The sequence below is a fragment of the Kogia breviceps genome, chromosome 12 (genome assembly GCF_026419965.1).
Source record: "Kogia breviceps isolate mKogBre1 chromosome 12, mKogBre1 haplotype 1, whole genome shotgun sequence".
Classification (NCBI taxonomy): Eukaryota; Metazoa; Chordata; class Mammalia; order Artiodactyla; family Physeteridae; genus Kogia; species Kogia breviceps.
This window is the reverse complement of record NC_081321.1, coordinates 2,093,695-2,103,686: the sequence shown is the minus strand read 5'-3', so window position 1 is coordinate 2,103,686 and position 9,992 is coordinate 2,093,695. Positions and strand designations below refer to the sequence as shown.

Genomic DNA, 9,992 nt, shown 5'->3' with positions numbered 1-9,992 from the left:
ATTTCAGGAACTGAGGAGCGGAGACGAAACATTATGACAAGACAAGCTCCCATTGCTCTTATCCCTCAGGAAATGCCAAGGGTTTTGGGAGCTGTGAGTCAAGAACCTTGGATGAAGACCAAATATGAGATATATTTTGGTCATATGAATGACCAAATGTATATTTCTGTTTTTTAAATTGAAGTATAGTTGATGTATTGTATGATATGTACATGTCAGTTTCAGGTGTACAACATAGTGATTTGACATTTAAGAATATTACAAAATGCTCACCAGTATACATTTCTTGCAAGTTACAATACTGCAGATAGGCTAAGAATTTTCCAAATCTTTAGGTTCTGGTTCCTTTTTGCTTAACAACTCCTTTAATTTATCTCTCACCTCCTGTATACTATAAGCACTAAGAAGAAATCAGGCCACACTGCCAACACTTTGCTTAGAAATCTCTGCAGCTAAATATCACAGTTTATCACTTTTAATTTCTACCTTCCACAGAACACTAGGAAACAGTTTGGCCAAGTTCTTTGCCACTTTATAATAAGGGTCACCTTTCCTCCAATTTCCAATAACATGCTCCTCATTTCTGAGATCTCACTACAGTTACCTTTTAACGTTTACATTTCTACCAAGAGTCTCTCTTCAAGGCAATCTAGCCTTTTCCTAACATGCACCTCAAATATCTTCCAGCCTCCACTCATTACCTATTTCCAAAGCCCCTTCCACATTTTTAAGGTATTTGTTACAGTAGTACCCCACTTCTCAGTACCAAAATCTGTATTCGTCTGGTGAGGATGCCGTAACAAAATATCACAGACTGGGCAGCATAAACAACAGAAATTTATTTCACACATTTCCGGAGGCTGGACATCCAAGATTAAGGTGTTGGCAGGTTTGGTTGGCTTGCAAATGGCCATCTGCCTTCCCCCAACTCCTGGCAACCACCCTTCTGCTTTCTGTCTCTATGAATTTTACTATTCTAGGTACCTCATATAAATGAAATCATACAATATACAGTCCTTTTGTGATTGGGTTATTTCATTTGGCATAATGTCTTCAAGGCTCACCATAGTTTTTAAAGCTGAATATACAAAAGTTTTGTATATTCCATTTTGACGGAGTTCAATTTTAAAATTTTGTCACTTATGGTTTTGGTTTCATAGCTAAGAAACTATTGCCTAATCCAAGGTCATGAAGGTTTACACCTGTTTTTTTCTAACAGTATTATAGTTTTAGCATTTATATTTAGGTCTATGAACAATTTTGAATTAATTTTTTAAAAATTTAATTAATTAATTAATTTTGACTGCGTTGGGTCTTCACTGCTGCGTGCGGCTTTCTCTAGTTGCAGTGAGCAGGGGTACTCTTCATTGCAGTGCATGGGCTTCTCAATGCGGTGGTTTCTCTTGTTGCAGAGCATGGGCTCTAGGCACGCGGGTTTCAGTAGTTGTGGCATGCGGCATCAGTAGTTGTGGCTTGTGGGCTCTAGAGTGCAGGCTCAATAGTTGTGGTGCACGGGCTTAGTTGCTCCGTGGCATGTGGGATCTTCCTGGACCATGGGTTGAACCCATGTCCCCTGCATTGGCAGGCGGATTCTTAACCACTACACCACCAGGGAGGTTCCTTTAATTAATTTTTGCATATGTGAGGTAGGGGTCCAATTTCATTCTTTTGCATGTGGTTATACAACTGTCCCAGCACCCTTTGTTGAAAAGACTATAACTGTCCATAAATGTGTGGGTTATTTCTGAAGTCTCAATTATTTTCCATGATATATACGTCTATCATTATTCTGGTACAACACACTATCTTGATTACTGTACTTTTGTAGTCAGTTTTGAAATCAGGAAGAATGAGTGTTTCAACCATTTTTTTTTTCAAGATTCTTTTGGCTATTCTGAGTCCCTTGCATTGCCATGTGAATTTTAGGATCTGCTTGTCAATTTCTAGGAAAAAAAAAAGGCAGCTGGGATTTTTGATAGGATTGCATAGAATGTGCAGAACAAATGGAGGAGTACTGCTTATTTTAACGATATTAAGTGTTCTATTATTTCTTGATGACGATTTAGCTTAATTATAAACCCTGTACCTCGTGTCTTCCTATCCTCTCAGTAAGCCTAATAATTCCTTGCTCCTCCACTGATCACTTTTCCTACTTCTAACAGTACACTTTAGCAACCACTTTTTTTTTTTTTTTTGCGGTACGCGGGCCTTTCACTGTTGTGGCCTCTCCCGTTGCAGAGCACAGGCTCTGGACGCGCAGGCTCAGCAGCCATGGCTCACGGGCCCAGCCGCTCCGCGGCATGTGGGATCTTTCCGGACCGGGGCACGAACCCGCGTCTCCTGCATCGGCAGGCTGACTCCCCACCACTGCGCCACCAGGGAAGCCCCTAGCCACCACTTCTTATTCTGCCAACTATACATATCGTCTCTTGAGTGCTTTTCCCTTTACCTCTACCTTTCCTATGTTTCACATCTTAAACTGCCAGCTGTATTTTTACCTTTATGTTGTCAACATTGGTACAATTTATAAACTATGCTTTAACTACAGCAAGATTATAATTTATTAACAGGTTTGGTCTAAAAGTTGAACACCAGAAACCAGCATTTTCTAAGCTTTCTATCATAGTAATTATTCAGTTAAGTTCTCTACCAGAACTCCTATCCTTCCATCCCAATCTAGCCTAGCTCTTGGGATTTCCCTTTACTATTGAATTAGATCTAGTGAATCCTGGATAGTGATGCTGTCAGAAACCTCACTTCTACCTCATCTTTAAATTTTGAAAAAAAGCCTATGTGGGAGTTCGACTTTACGAGTCTCTGCATATCTGAATATGTTTTCATTTTGCTCTCTTAATGATAATTCAGTTAGGAATAGAGTTGTTTTTTTGTGTGTGTGGTATGCGGGCCTCTCACCGCTGTGGCCTCTCCCGTTGCGGAGCACAGGCTCCGGACGTGCAGGTTCAGCGGCCCCGGCTCATGGGCCCAGCCGCTCCGCGGCATGTGGGATCTTCCCGGACCGGGGCACGAACCCGCGCCCCCTGCACCAGCAGGCAGACTCTCAACCACTGCGTCACCAGGGAAGCCCGAGTAGTTTTTTTTTTTTAATAAAAAAATTCTTAGAATTTGAAGTTAAAGAAATATTTCCCTCAGAAACTTGAAGGTCATTGTTATCTTCTCATATCTAGTGTTGCTGGTAAGAATTCTAATCGCAGTGTGAGTCTTACTCTTTTACGGGTCACTTATTATTATTATTATTATTAATTTATTTCTTTTTGGCTGCGTCGGGTCTTAGGTGCGGCACTCAGGATCTTTCCTTTAGGTGTGCGGGCTTTTTGCTGTGGTGCGCAGGCTTCTCTCCAGTTGTGGTGTGCAGGTTTTCCCTCTCTCTAGTTGTGGTGCACGGGTTCCAGAGCGTGGGCTCTAGCTGAGGCACACCGGCTTAGTTGCTCCACGGCATGTGGGATCTTAGTTCCCCGACCAGGGATCGAACCTGCGTCCCCCCGCATTGGAAGGCAGATTCTTTACCACTGGACCACCAAGGAGGTCCCTATGGGTCACATTTTTCCTTTGGAAATTCAGGATCTTCTCTTTATCTTTAGAGTTTTAACATTTCACAAAGTTGTTTTTGTACTCCACTAATGGACATTTTCAGCTCTGGGAAATTTTGTTCCATTATTTTTGGGGTAATTTTCCGTCTTTTATTTACTCTCTTTTCTCTTTCTCTTGTAATATTAATCCTGTTGGATTGACTTTTTATTTTTCTTATATTTTCTCTTGCAGTTTCCAAATCTTTGCATATTTCTTCTATCCTCCTTATAATTGCACGGACTTTACCTTCAACACTTCCAGTGAATTTATAATTTTGGCAATTTCCTATTTCTAATTTCAAGACTTACTTTTTGTTCTTGGATTGTTACTTATCTGAGTACATTATCCTTGTTTCACAGCTGTAATAAAAGTTTGTGAGCATAGTTTTAAGTTCTCTGAAGTTTCTTTTTCCTCTGTGGTCACATTTTCTCCTTATCCTCTCCCTCCCTTCCCCAGCCCCAAGTTGCAGACTTCCCTTAAACACCTAACAGTCCCTGGTTGTCCGTTTATATTTAAGATGAAGTAGTTGGATGCTGATGACGCATCTTTAGAACTTGGGAGGGTCTTGCCAACTTGCACAACTTCACTCTAGGGTGAGTGGGTAGGAAACTGGCTATTGTGCCAGAATAAAGAATACTTTACTCTTAGTCATTAAATGCTCCCCAGAGATGATGAAAAAGCTTGACTTTTAGCTTGGGATAAATGCCTAGCTATTGTATCTGAGGTACAGGGAGGGTTCTGCTGTTCTACATAGAGATCTTTATTTACTGTCCTTGTTTTCAGCCCTGCTGGCAGGTAGGCCTCCTTCTTCAGCTGCAGTACACCCCGTACGCCTATTCCACATTGTTTCTTCCATTTTGTTTAATCAGACCTCACTCACTTTCTGTGTGTAAAATTAGAAAAAAAAAAAACTCTTGGTGGCTCCCTTCCCATTTTCTGTTTTGTACGGGTTTGTATCATTTTTCATTCCTTTATGAGCATTATAATGGGGTTCCAGGAAGAAGAGGCAACGAATGCATGCACTCAGCCAGCTTAAAAAAAAATCCTAAGTGTAGGTATAAAAAAAGATATGTGGGGCAGAGTAGGAAATACGAAAAAAGAACAGTGGAATGACAAAAAAGAAACCAAAAAAATTTCTGAGTCTGTGATATTGACAGTACTTCCGTGCATGAATAACAATGCTCAGCACCTCACCCTCTTCAGATCCCCACATTTCAGGGATGGGATAGATCTGAGACATCTCGTTCACACCCCCTTTTACAGTTACGAAAAGCAGGACCCAGGAGTAATGGGATTTTCCCAAGGTCATACACAGACACTGGCAGAATGGAAACTAGAAAGATGAGTCCACTTTGCTTTCCCTTCATTTCACCACACCGCTGGGGAACAGCAGGACGAGCGGATCAGCAGTCAGATAAGAAGGATCGTGAGAAAACAGTCAAAGGAAGTTGGCTTATTCCTGAGTGAAGTCGGGTGCCCGAGAAAATGAAACACTTTAGGATGCTTCATTTGGCAGGACCGAGCGTCTCCCAGCAGCGGTACTGACAGCGGAGGCCGTGTGCGGGCGCTACGGAAGGGGGCGACTGTACAGCAGGCCGGGGGACGCTGGGCGGGATGGGGATGCGATGACGAATGAAGGGACGAGAACCCCGACGAGGGATGGGAAAGTGACAGTGGGGCTCAACTGATCTCAGGGGCGTTTAGAGTTACTGATAAAACTATCTCCAGCCGGGAATGAACACGATTCAAATCACTTACTTTCTTAGTGCAGCGATAGCTTACCTACGGCCTTGCATTAACGGTGCGTGGCTCCGACAAGGAAACCCGTCTGCGCTTCGGTACCAGAAACTGGGGAGCCCGACGCCGGGCCAGCTGCCGCCCGCGAGGACCGGGACCGCCGCCCGCGAGGACCGGGACGGCCGTCCGCGCCGCCCTCCCTCCCTCCCTCCCCGGCCGCCGAGGCGAACCGCGGACAGGCCGCTGGCGGGGGTCCCCCGGGCCGTGCGGGCAGCCCGAGCGTCTCTGGGCGGGAAGCCCACCTGTCCGCGGGCGCCAGGCTCCTCGGGGAGGCTAGCCGCGGCGTCTGCGTTACTTGCCCCCTGAGGCAGCGGCGGAGGTGGCGGCCCACTGTCTGCGCCGCACCGCCTCCTACGGCAAGCAGGAGGAGACAGACGCCGCCCGCCCGGCCCCTGCCGTGTGGGCGTGTGCGCCCGCGCCGGCCGGCAGCCCAGAGCCCCAGCCCGCCAGCCCCCAACCCCCCGCCCGCCAGCCCCCAACCCCCCGCCCGCCAGCCCCCAGAAAGTGCCCGAGGCCCGCGCGCGCCCGAGTCGCGCTCCCGGGAGGCTGCGGGACGCCGACCCGGCGCGGTCGGGCGGGGGCGGGGCTCTAGATGACGTCATCCAGGGGCGGGGCTGGGGAATCGCGCAGGGGGCGGGGCGCGGTGACGTCAGGAGCCCGAGCCGAGCTGTGGCTGTGGCGGCGGCGGCGGCGGCATCGGCGGCGGCGTTGGTAGTGGTGGCGGCGGCGTTGGCGGCGGCGACGGCCCCGGGCAGCAGCGGCAGCGGCAGCCCTGAGCAGGGTGAGACGGCCGCGGTGGCGGCAGCTCGGGGTCGGGCGGCGCCTGGAGCTTCCCTCCCGTCGCTGGCGCTAGGCCCCTCGGCTCTCCTCCGCCCGTTCCTCCTCACGGCCCTGGCTAGGTCCAGGCAGCGCGCCCCCGGGGAGGGCGGAGCCGTAGGTGAGGCGCGGGGACCCCTCCCCCTCCGCGCCCTGCGGGGGGGATGGGACGTCCGGGAGGGCGGCCCCACCCAGCCCACCGACTAGCTCGGGGGCGGCGGCGGGGGCTGCGGGCGCCCGGCTTCTGAGGCGTGGTGTTGTGCTCGAGGTGGGGAGGTGTACGCCTCGCGGAGCCCCGGGAGGCTGGGGTGCGGTCGGCTGGGTCTGGGGTCTGGGGTTTGGGTATTGATGTACAGCGTTGAAAGAGACGAGGATTCTGATTTTTTTCCTGCTATGAAGTGGTCAGGTAGGAGATGGAGGGTTGGCTTCCAGAAGGAAGATGAGCTGTGGGTGTTGCCTTTGAGGCAGTTGGAGAACCTATTGCACTAGGTCTCACATCTCTACTTTAGGATTTGGGGTCTTTTTTTTCCTCCAGGCGGAGCGGGTGGGGCGTTGGGGGGGGAGAATCCCTTTGCTTTTGGCTCGGGGTGTGAGCGTAGATGGGTTTGGAGTTCTACACTGTTGAAGAAGAGCGAGGTCTTGGGTTAGACAACTTCCTTCTGGCAGCAACATTGGGGAATAGGTCCCAGTACACTTAGTTCCTTAAAGGCGTTATCTTCCAGTCTTTCTTCTGTGCCTGAACGATCTCTATGCCACCTCGTTTTCCGAGCTCGATCCTGGCCCCTTAAGAGAGGGCCTGAGGATCAGGTGGTTGCTTTGGAAGACACGTTTCTGAGGAGTAGTCGCACGTGGTTCTGGTTGACTGCTTTGGGTGGATACAGTGAACAATTTGAATAGTTCTGTTGGCGCTAATTATGCGAAACATGCTTAAATGTTTTGAAGCACAGCTGTCTTTTACAACTCATGTTTTAGTAAACCTTGACAGCTATTTTGTGTTTAATTATTGTAAATTTACACTTAATTAACAATTAGTGGAGATTTCTAAAATTTCTCAATTGCACATGTCTTTATTAGACACTTTAAAAGTGAAGTGGAATAATTTTGGTTTTTTTTGGTAGGTCCCTCAATTTCTCAGAAACGTTCTTGGAGTCAGGTGCTTTTAAAATGCTCTTTAGTAACATTTTGGGGGCATGTGTCTGTTGTTGTATAGGGAGATGTTACTAAGAGTAAACAGTGTTCAACATTCTTCACTTCAGTGTTTCACAACCTAGCACATTAAATCAGAATCTTCTTTTCTGGATTCCTGCTCCCTGTTAGATTACAGTATTCACTGGCCTTACCTATCAGTTAATATCATTTAAGCTATTTCTTCCTTGGAAAACAGGCCCTGAGATTGACATTTGTTATGTAATGGATGGAAGTAGGCATGACTCTCAGTAATTCGTTTATGGAGGAAGAGAAACCGTCATGAAATGGAGTTTAAGCAGTGACTTTCCAAAGGCTTACTCAATTTATTTGGGAACATCGCCAGGGAAGTGCTTTCCCATAACCCGAGAGAGCAATATACAGAGTGAGTGTCAGTAGCTGCCTTTTTTAACATGCCTACTTAATGAGCAGACTATTCTAGCAAATATTTCTGCTTGACGAAACTTGTAGGAAACAGATGATATAATAGCTCTTAAGTGAGAAAGGGTGTGGTCCAATTTGTAATTATAAACTAAAGATTTAATTGTATTCCGACAGGTCAAATTATAAGTTGGTACAATAATAGTTTTGATATTGGATTAGTCACTTAGAAGGAAAGATTAAAATTCACATATCTGGTTTTGGCTTATAAATTATACTTTGATTTAATGGGGTACCCATGGGGACAAATGTGAACTAAAATAGTGGTGAAACTTTGTAAAGTGCTAAAATGACATTTCCATGGCTGACAGTGGGATGTGATTCTTCTCCTTGTTGGAATGCAATCATATGATTTGGGAAAAATGTAGGGTAGAAGTGTTCTATTTCTCTTTAGAATTTCTTAAGGCTGAGAAAACTGGTACGTTTTATTTTTCAAGAAATGTGGCTTGCCTAGTCATTACTGTGATATCTTAGTTAAGTCTACTGGGGTGTCCCCCCCTTTTTTTAAATTACTAAAGTCAGATAAGTATGTCATTGTGTTAATTCAACATTAATACTAGAAACAAAAGTGAAAATTCCCATAGCAACAGCTCTTTTTCTATGCTACGTTTATGCTTTTAGAAGTAGTATAAGAGCTGTTAAATGTGCGTTTTGCACATACTGTGTAAAACACATTGATGGAGAAAGAGCAGGGAATGAATTATTTTGGCTAATCCAACCATAAACAGTGTATCGACTATCAATTTTCAGAGAAATATAATGTAATAAAGTAAAGTAAGCATAAAGATTATGTGGAATATAGTTTACTTCTATGGCTTTTCAAAATGTGAGCCTGGAGGTGCTGATTCATTCATTTATTCATTCAACAGTTATTTATTGAGTATGGTTCTGGGTACTTTTTTTAGCCTTTGGGAATACAGTAGTGAACAAAGCTGACAAAAATTCCCACCTTCATGGAACTTACCTTCTGGACACCTTCTTGGGAAATGAAGAGGAATTCAGCAAAGGAGATTAATAAGAGGTTATTGAGGTAGGAGGAAAACCAGGAGAGTGCAATGTACTAGAAATGAAGGAAAGGAAGTTTTCAAGGAGGAGGGAATGGTCAACTGTGTCATTGTTTAAGGATGTGTCAGGCTGTTGGGTAAGAAAGAATTCTGCCTGATTATAATGTCTAATAACAGAGAAATGACTAAATGCTTTTTAGTGTCAGATGAGACAAATGTAAGAATCTTTCAGTTTTTTACTTCCTTCGACAGATTTTTAAAAACATATATATTTCATTCTTTATTCTTTTCAGAACAAAATATGCAACATGGGAGTTTATAGTTGTACTAAGGAAAGGTGTGACACTGTTGTTACTAATTATATGTACACTTATCTTTTTAATACATGTATCAAATCAGAAGTTATAAAAGTATACAGGGCAAAAAATAAGTCTCTTTTGTCCCATCCAGTTATTCCTGAAGGCAGACACTGTTTCCAATTTCTTGTTTTTCCTAACCAGTGAAATTTTGTGCAATAACATGGTATTTAGGTATTTTAAAATTGCATAAATATAACAAGTATTTTTATCCCCTATGTATTTTTGTTGCAGGCTTAATATTTGTTTTTATAGTTTAAGTCTAGCTATCTGCAGACCTTTATATTTTTAAATAAAAGTTTTATTGAGAGACAATCCACATACCATACGATTCACCCATTAAAGTGTACAATTAAATTCTTTTGGTACATTCGTCACCACTGTCAATTTTAGAACGTTTTCATCCTCCCAAAAAGAAGCCCCAAACTCATTAGCAGTCATTCCCCTGACCTTTGGTTTTAAAGCTCCCTTTTAAAAAAAAAAAAATTTATTTATTTATTTATTTTTGGCTGCGTCGGGTCTTCATTGCTGCGCGTGGGCTTTCTATAGTTGCGGCGAGCGGGGGCTACTCTTCGTTGCGGTGTGTGGGCTCTAGGTGCGCAGGCTGAGCAGTTGTGGCTCGCGGGCTCTAGACAGCAGGCTCAGTAGTTGTGGCGCACGGGCGTAGTTGCTCCGTGGCATGTCGGGTCTTCCCAGACCAGGGCTTGAACCCGTGTCTCCTGCGTTGGCAGATGGATTCTTAACCACTGCACCATCAGGGAGGCCCCGACCTTTGGTTTTTAAGTTAAGTATTGTTTTGCATACT

At 45.0% G+C, this 9,992-nt stretch overlaps 1 protein-coding gene across 5 annotated transcripts in view; it reads left to right on the top strand.

Annotated features, from left to right (window-relative positions):
• The first annotated feature begins 6,029 nt into the window (after window positions 1-6,029).
• The window catches only part of ERC1 (ELKS/RAB6-interacting/CAST family member 1), a 368,179-nt gene continuing 364,216 nt past the window's right edge, over window positions 6,030-9,992 (top strand). For 4 of the 5 annotated variants that reach the window (XM_067008464.1, XM_067008463.1, XM_067008466.1 and 1 more), the window contains exon 1: window positions 6,030-6,166. The gene's annotated coding sequence lies outside the window, so the exon portion shown is untranslated. Of the gene's footprint in view, window positions 6,323-9,992 lie in introns of all 5 variants that reach the window. The other variant, XM_067008468.1, reaches the window with a different exon arrangement.